The sequence below is a fragment of the Notamacropus eugenii genome, chromosome 1 (genome assembly GCF_028372415.1).
Source record: "Notamacropus eugenii isolate mMacEug1 chromosome 1, mMacEug1.pri_v2, whole genome shotgun sequence".
Lineage (NCBI taxonomy): Eukaryota > Metazoa > Chordata > Mammalia > Diprotodontia > Macropodidae > Notamacropus > Notamacropus eugenii.
Window position 1 is genome coordinate 461,737,304 of NC_092872.1, and position 9,441 is coordinate 461,746,744.

The following is a 9,441-nucleotide window of genomic DNA, read 5'->3' on the forward strand; positions in this document are numbered from 1 at the left end:
TCACTCAATCATTTAACCCAACCTAATAATTACTATAAGATAATAAAGGACTACAGTGATCTTGGGTAAATACTTTTCTTTCTCTGGGCCTCAGTTTCCTCCTCAATAAAATGAAGAAGTTGTTTTAGAGGAACTTTCAAGTCTTTTTAGCTCCAGAGTTCTGTTGTTCAGAATGTCATAATTCTGTGATCAACGTCTGTAGGTTCCTGCTGACGTCCAGCCTCACCTCAACCCCTCTTCCTGTGGCAGGTGCAAGTTGTCAGCTTAGACTCAATAGCGTGACTGTTGCCTCTTACTTATCTATCATCTGCACGTCATCTCTTGGCTTTAGCAACTCCCTTAGAGGAAGAAACAGATGCTACTGAGCAGGTGGACAGGAGGGGAAGGTGACTAGGCCAGATTTTGTTTCTGACCCTGGCCAGGCAGAGACCGTCCTACTCAAATATGACAGTGTAAGGAGTCAGCACAGGAATGGCTATATCGTCTATATCAGTCAGCAAGAAAAGTAGGAGTGTGAGGAACGAGAAAAATGTAAAATACTCCAAGTGGAAAAGTAGCCTGGAATGGGATGAAAATGAGTGAGGTGTGTGTGTGTATGTGTGTACACTTAGATCAATCAGCAAGTATTTATTTTTTAAATAACATTTTATTTCCCCCAGTTACAGTTAGAGAAAATTTTTAACATTCATATAAAAATTTTTTGTGAATTCCAGATTTTCTCTCTTCCTTCCTAAATCTTTGCTGAGATAGTAATCAATTTGATATAGGTTATACATGTTTAATCATGCAAAACACATTAACATATTAGTTACATTGTGAAAAAAGACATAGATCCAAAGGAAACACCATGAAAAAATACAGAAAATGAAAAATAGCGTGCTTTAATCTCCATTCAGACTCCAGCAGTTCAGCCTCTGGAGGTGGATAGCTCCAGGAGTCCTTCGCAATTGTGTTGGATCATTGTGTCACTGAGAATAGCTAAGTCCTTCACAATTGCTTGTTATACAGTATTGCTGTTACTGTGTACAATGTTCTCCTGGTTCTGCTCACTTAACATTGTATCAGTTCATATAAATCTTTTCAGGCTTTTCTGAAATCCACGTGTTCATCATTTCTTATAACAGTATTATTTCATTACAATCATATGCCACATGTTCAGTCCCTTCCCAACTAATGGACATCCCCCCAATTTCCAATCCATTGTGACTAAAAAAAATAGCTGTTATAAATATTTTTGTACAAATAGCTCTTATTTTTCCCTCTTACCCTTCTTTTAAAAATCACTTTGGGTTATAGTCCTAGCAGTGGTCTTGCTGGATCAAAAGATATGCACAGTTTTCAGCCCTTTGGGCATAGTTCCAAATTGCTCTCCAGAATGGTTGGATCAGTTCAAAACTCCACTAACTGTGCATTAGTGTCCCAATTTTCCCACGTCCTCTCTGACATTTATTATTTTCCTTTTCTGTCACATTAGCTTATCTGATCGGTGTGAGGTGGTACTTCAGTTGTTAACAAATATTCATGAAGAGCCACTTGTGTACTTCCTTGCCAGGGACTTTGCTAGGTGCTGGAATTATAGAAGTGTGAGAGTGAATAAATCAGATAACAAATATTTATTAAGCCCAACTGTATGGCCCATGCTGTGTTAAGTTCCGAGGGCACAAAGAAAGGCAAAAACAACCCCTTCTGTCAAGCAACATACAATCTAATGGCAGGATGACATCTAATTAATTTGGGGTATGGAAGATACATACGGAATATAGGTGGAAGGGAATCTGGAAGGAGAAGACATTGGCAGTTGCTGGGTGAGGGGATGGGGAAAGGTTGTGATTGCATCTATGTGTGTGTGAATGTGAATATATAACATAGGAGTTCTTAAGTTGCTTTTTAGTTGAAAGTGAAATTTGACCTTGGTACCACTTTCCCTGACTCCCTCGCCTCTGAATGCCCAGAAAGCTCAGTCCTAGGAACTGGTAAGTTGTGTATACTTGGGATACATTTGACAATGAGTATGTTATTATTGATTCAACAATGCTACACCTACTAGTCGTTTCAGTCATGCCTGACTCTTTGTGACCCCATTTGGGTTTTTCTTGGCAAAAATTCTAGAGTGGTTTGCCATTTCCTTCTCCAACTTATTTTACAGATGAGGAAACTGAGGCAAACAATGGTTAAAGTCACATAACTACCAAGTGTCTGAGGCCTGATTGGAACTCATATCTTCCAGATCTTGGCACCCAATGCTTTATCCACTTTGACACTTATTGCCCACACAATTAGTATACTGATGTAATCACCAGGAAGAATGAAATTTTAAAAAAAGATTAAAGTAGAGTGACATGCTTTTAAGAAAGTCCAACATATAAAAATGCAATCTTACAAAACTTAAGTCCAATTTACGTAAAATTTCATTATAGGTTCCTTTAGATAATGATCTTCATGAAGGTCTTTAAATAAGATTTGGTTTTTAAAATGTTAATACATTAACATACCTAGCGTATAAAGTAAGGTATATATACACCACGAAGTACATTTCTTTCCAAGGCAAAAAAAGAGTTCATTTTGGGGGTGGTGTGCATTGGGGGTAGGGAACAATCTACGGGAAAGAGACAGAAACAAGTAATAGCCAGTAGATTCTCATAAGAGAAAAAAAGGAAACCAACAATTTAACCAGCAAAAATGTTTTTTTCCTCAGAGAAGTTGCAAATATGCTACTGATTAGATGGGGAAAATCAGAAAAGCTTGGATTTAGAGTCAAAGAGATCTGAATTGCTATCTGGTTCAACCCTCTCATTTTACAGATAAGGAAATTAAGGTTTTGTGATGTTAAATAACTTACAAGAGGCCATGGAAGGTAATAAGTGGCAAAGCCAAGACTAGAACACAGCTCTTCTGACTCAAAATCCAGCACACTTTTTACTGCTACCCTATTCCTTCCTCTGAGTCTCAGTTTCCCCATCTAAAACATCAGAGAATTGGATGAGAGATGAATGACATTCCATGAATCTAGCTTTTAAATGGTTCATTCATTCATTTCAAGAAACATTTATTAAGCACCTAATATGAGCAAAGTCCTATGTTGGTTACTAGACTCTACAAGATCTGTAGTTCTATAATACCATATAATAAATGGGTTTTTTGGACCCATTCAGTCAGTTAGTTAATAAAGACCTATTAAGTGCTTAAGTCCCTCATGTAATGAAGAGTCACCACTACTGAACAACAACTAAAAGTGCCAGGGACTTGCTTAGTGCTATAAATACAAATAAAGAAGAAGGGAGAAGACAATACAGAAAAGGAAGATGAAAAAGGAAGAGGGGGGAAGAAGGATACATTCCAGACAGGTCCAAAAGCAGTATAACTGGCAGAAAAATGAAGAGAAAAACTGAGTTGAGACCCCTCTTTAAATAGAGATCCTGGAGCTCAAAGGAGATACAGAGGGTGCTGATGACAGGTGAGCACTAGGCAGATTCAATATCGTAGCTTGATGAGTTTTTCTATTTAAGACCCCCAAGTCCACCTCCTGGGCGTTTCTTGTTCATAGGCTACACTTCCCAGAGTTCCCTCACTATGGGGCCTCAACAAACCTGACTTGAAAGCTTTGAGACTGAGACTGAATCAATCTACAGCAATCTACAGTACTTACTTTTCCCTTTCTGTTGGCTCAGCAACCTGATGGAGTAATCCACATTTAAGAGAGGACAATGGACTTCCTGGGGGGCAGGTAGGTGGTGCAGTGGATAGAGATGGCCCTGAAGTCAGGAAAACCTGAGTTCAGATCAGTTCTCAGACACTAGATGGATGAGCTTAGACAAGGAGCTTAACCTATTTACCTCAGGTTCCTCATCTGTGGGAGAAGGAAGTGGCAAACTACTCCAGTATCTTTGCCAAGAAAACCCCAAATGGCATTATGAAGAGTCATATGTGACTGAAAAAATGACTGAATAACATCAAATAGGATTAATGATTACATTCTTTCCCCAGAAAGGGACCTCTAAGGCCTCTAAAACAAGAGGTCTTGTTTTACAGATGAGGAAACTGAGGCCTTGGGACGTTAAATGACTTGCCCAAGGTTACACAGGAAGTGACAGAAGAGTTAGCATTTGAACCTGGGTCCTCAGACTTCAAAGTTAATGCCCTTCTGTTGGGGCACTAATGATGGACCCCTAAAAGGTCTTGGACTTCCCCATGTGGCCCAGGTCCCTGGCACCTGACCCTTCCTAATCAATCCTTTCAACTGCCCTTTCTTTGTGGCCCTCATGGTCTGCACCTGGCCCTATCCTAGATAGCAACTCCTTAATTCCATCTAGACCCTTTACCTCCCAGTCACCCCAGACTGCTTGGCCACTCCTAGATCACATTCAGATCTGCTCACAGACACTGTCTTTATACAGTCTTCTGTATAAAAGGTCCATGTTGCCTCCATTAAAGTGTTTAGATTTCTTAAGAGTCTAGCCCGCTTGTATCATCACAAATGCTTGGATTCTTAAAATCTTGCCCACCCCAAGTGGTGTTTTGGTAAACCTTGTCTCTGAAATATTGGGGATGAATTCATTTGAGACAGGACCTGGGTCATATACCTTTGACTTTTGGGGTTCCCAATACCCCTAGACCTTAACACTTTTTCCATTATACTATATTTGGATTCTAAAAGGAGCTTTTGAGAGGGATCATTAAACTAGAGTATTTGGGGGTAAGGGGACTTCCCAAAACTCTGAAAATCCCGTAATAGACCTCTTACTGTTGAGTTAAAGCATTTGATCTCCTTGGAGCAGACTTTCTTGGCAGGTCATTGCATCTTTTCCCAAAACACAACTCTGTCCCCTCACACCAGGTCTGTCTGCAGTGCTTTTGAAATATTCTAGTTTGTGGGGGCCCTGTGGTGTGGAGGAGGCAATGTTGCAACAGTCAAAAGAGGACAGACTCTTGATCAATCTGCTTTCAGATGAACCCTTTTCAAGAGAAATGTTTTCAATAGCTTAGGAATATTTCCTTGCTCGTTGAATGGCTAATTCTCTTAACTGACTCAAATCATATTTTGGCTTCTGAATGAAGCAGAGCCTGATGTAGTATTTGTATATGTGTCTGCCCCATAGTCTGGACAATAAGTTTCAGAGGGAAGGTGACTCTTAAACTTTACATTTTATCATTGGGGGTAGGGAGAAAAGCAGAAAAGGAAATGTCCTCATTTCCAGCTTTGAATATACCCTTTCTAAAGGTGACTTTTATGGAGTGGCCACTCTTCTGAACCTCTATATTCCTATTTATGAAATGAGAATGATAATGATTTTTATTAAACTTCCTGCTCCTTGTCTTATGGAGGGAGATTCAATGGAAGGGTTGTGAGAAGCACTGAGACAAGTTGTAGAAATCATCGACCTAAATCTGATAATGGGGTCATACTATCCACTTGTTTGGGAGAGACTTCTAAGGTTCCCAATTGACAAGAATGTTCTCATCTTCTTGTGTTTCACACATCACTTACAGTTAGAAATAAATCAAAGGGCCCTTAGGAGTTACGGCAAGGTTCAGTTTCCTTAAGGACCTTTCTCTGTGGTTGTAGAGATAACATTTAGAGACATAAAACGTTTAGAGAGAGAAAAACGCAGAACTGCATGTGGTTATGGGTACTCTGTGGTATAGACTGTGAGTGCTGTAGGAACTGTGAGAGAGGTGAGATCAGTGTAGACTGGAGCAATTAAGGAAGTTGTCCTCAAGCCTACCTTCAAGCAAAGGAGGTAAGATCTAGATCTAATGGAGTGAATTTTAATAGGAGGGGGAGGGAAGACCCACTGAATAGGGCAAGGCCATCCTTAGCTTGGCTGTCATAAGAGACTACAAAGAAGGCTCTTGAGTGGAAGGATGGGCGTAGAGGTCCCTTCCGGTGGTCCATCTTCACACTTCCCCAAACAACTTTGCTCACCCGGACCCTGGTTGTTCCAAAAGCCCTAATAGTTATTGTTATTCAATTGTTTCAGACTTGTTGTAATACTAAGCATTTGACAACCAGTGCTAATTGTAGGGTTGTCTTGTTTCAACTTTTCATGCTGCTAACTCAAGCCTTGGATACCACCTCCCTCAGTCTCCTGCTCTAATAGCAATGTTCTTGATAATTCCCCAGCCCTGCAGTGACAGATAATGTGCAGCTGCAAAGTGATGTAGTGAGGGGAAGGAAATGATGAAGTAGATGAAGAGAATACCCCCAGCATCCCCCAAAATCAGCTGAGGAAAGAAATAGCCTCTTGATTCTGGGTTTGAGGACATGCAGCCCGGACTGCCTTTCTCTCATGGCTGCTGCTCAGAGCCTTTGTCCTGGATACCCCCTCCCTGGCTCACAGCCCTCTGAATCAGTGGGGCTATGACTTGAGGATCATTTGCTGGCTTTATAGAAGGTCTAGACGATATGAGTCAGTCCCGAGGGAAGGCAGCTTTAGCTCACATTGCTGCTAACACCCAGGGTGGATGCACTGGGGCTGGCGTCCAGGAAAAATGTGAGAAGGGTGGGCCACAGATCTAACCTGCTTCCTTTTTCCTCGTAGACTTTCAGGCACTGGTATGGACAAGGAAGCCCCTTGAGTCATACGATGTAGGTAGCTGCCTATTCAATCTATGCATAAAGCTGGCCTGATACCAGTTACTTAAGAAAAACTATTCTAAACTTAGTAACCATTGATAGTAGCTATTAAGATACACAGAGGCAACCAGACTTCGGACACTGCCTGGGACTTTGTCTGCAGCTGCTTTTTGCTGTTGACACAATATTCACTCTTTTCTCTCTTACTACCTCCTCCGCAGCCTCCGTGCCAGGAATCTCAATGCTGCTGAGCACTTCTCCTTTCCTGTCTGCCCCTTCTCCAGTTCTGGAACCACGAACATGATCAAATTAGCTCTTCTACGGTTCCTGGATGTGATGAATCCCATCCAGCAGGGGTGGGTTGGAGCCAATTCCTCTTGGCTCAAAAGATCTGATTGTTAAATTTTCAGTGTGAGCATTTATGCTTTGGAATCGGCAAACAGTACACATGAGGACTTGTTTACTTGTCTTGATTGTCTAGACTTTAGAAAGTGATGAAGAAAATTATAATAATGTAAATTCAACCCAAAAGCATGACATTCATACTTTTTCTCCCCCAGAGAGCTGGTTATTAAACATTTACCAGCATACTACTATTGTTGTTCAGTCCTGTCATTGACCCCATTTGGGCTTTTCTTGGCAAAGATACTGGGATGGTTTGCCATTTCCTTCTCCAATTCTTTTTACAGATGAGGAACCAAGGTGAATGGAATTAAATGACTTGCCCAAGGTCACATAGCTAGTAAGTGCCTGAGGCTGAGATTTGAACTCAGTAAGATGAGTCTTCCTGACTGTAGGCTCAGTACTCTATGCACCATGGGGCTGCCTAGCTGCCTAGCATGCTAGTGCCACCTAGCATACTACTAGGTGTATTGAAATACTCTCCTTAGGCTCCACTCCCCCAGTCCAGTAGTTTTTCAGGCTCCGTGGCCCCTGGCCTGGCCATCACTATATTATATATTGTTTCTCCTTGAAGGCCGCAACTGTCTTTGTTTTTGCATTTGTATCCCTATTGCTTAGCGAAGTCCTGGGGATCATAGAGCTTAGTAAATGCTTGTTCATTCATTCATTCATTCATTCATTATTGCCCTTTCTGGGCTTAAAAAGATGAGGGGTTGGAGCCAGAGGTGAACACTTGCCACTTAGCTGGTCCCCAGAAGAGACTTCCTATTTTTCCATCTACGGCATAGAGGAACGATGAGCAGTGGAAGCTTAGTGAGCATGTGCAGCATGAGCTGCCTGTGAGTGGAGGTTGGAGGAACCTGCTTTTGAAAAGACTGAGTGTTGCACCAGACTGGGGTTCTCCTCTCAATTTCCTATTAAACTCATTCAGTGTCTTACTTGTGTTCTTGATGAAAAGACTATTGATTGGCTGCTGAGACAGGACTAAGTATGCATGAAAAAGCCCAATTCAATTCAATTAACCTTTACTAAACATCTATTTGCCTGGAAAGGTAGGAGATGAAGTGAATAGACTTCCAGACCTGGAGTCAGGAGCTTCCTGAGTTCAAATCTAGCCTCAGACACTTACTAGCTGTATGACTCTGGGCAAGTCATTCAACCTTGTTTGCCTTAGTTTCCTCATCTGCAAAAGCTGGAGAAGGTATTGGCAAAGTACTTCAGTATCTTTGCCAAGAAAATCCGGGAATGGGGTCATGGAGAGTTAGGCATGACTGAGCAACAACTATTTACCAAGAACTGTACTGGAGAGTGCTCCACACCTCCAATCTGAGGGGAGAGGAGGCTGAGGGAGGCAGTATCCAAGCCTTGAATTAGCAGCAGAGTCTAAACTAGGCAGAGATACACATGCAAAGTGGTTCAGTGGTTGGATGATATTAAAGAGTGATCTTGGGGAATATACAAGTGGGACTTAGAGAACAGTAAATAATAGTATAAAGGTACCAAAACACTCAGGGTTAGCTCTAGAACCCTGTTGAAGGTATGGAGGAATGGCCTTGTGTGGAATGTTCTCCCTCCTCATCTCTGTCTCCTGGCTTCCCTAGCTTGCTTCAACCTTCACCTTCTACAGGCAGTCTTTCCCAATCCTCCTTAATTCTAATGCCTTTGTAGATTATCTCCAATTTCTGCTGTATAAAGCTTCTTTATATGGGATTGTTTGTATGTTGTCTCTCCCATTAAATTGTGAGATCCTTGAAAGCAGGGCCCGTCTTTTGTTTTTCTTTGTATCTCGAGCACTTAGAAGAGTGCTTGGCACATAGTAGGTACTTAATAAATGTTTATTGACCAATTGACTGATATATATGTATATATGTGTATATATATATGTAGACATATTAACTGATATATTGACATTTTTTAATGGAAGATGAAATGGAAAATGAGGGTAGTGACTCAAGTTACAGAATTTGGCAGGATTTTTTACATCAGTAGGACAAAGAGGGAATGGAATCCAAGGGTAGAGGACAGTGCATAGTTTAGCTCAGGGGTGAGAAACCTGTGACCTTGGGACCACACATGGCCTTCTAGGTCCTCGGGCGGCTTTTTGACTGAGTCCAAGTTTTATAGAACAAATTCTTTTATTAAGGGGATTTGTTCTGTGAAGTTTGCATTCAATCAAAGGGCTGCACTTGAGATCCTAGAGGGCCACATGTGGCCTCCATGCTGAAGGTCTCCATGCCTGGTTTAACTGATTTATTATGGGTCACAGGAGGAAAGTGAAATCAGAACAGGAATGATGAACTGGTGAACTGGTTGAGGGCAAGAACAAAGAACAGAAATAGAAAGAGTGAAGCAGAAGGAGAGATGGAAGTTTAGGAGGTGATGATGATAATAGAGATGAATCCTAGATCAAGGTCCGGAAGGAGAAGAGCTTTGATGATAGATGATGGTGATGCTTAAGATATGTC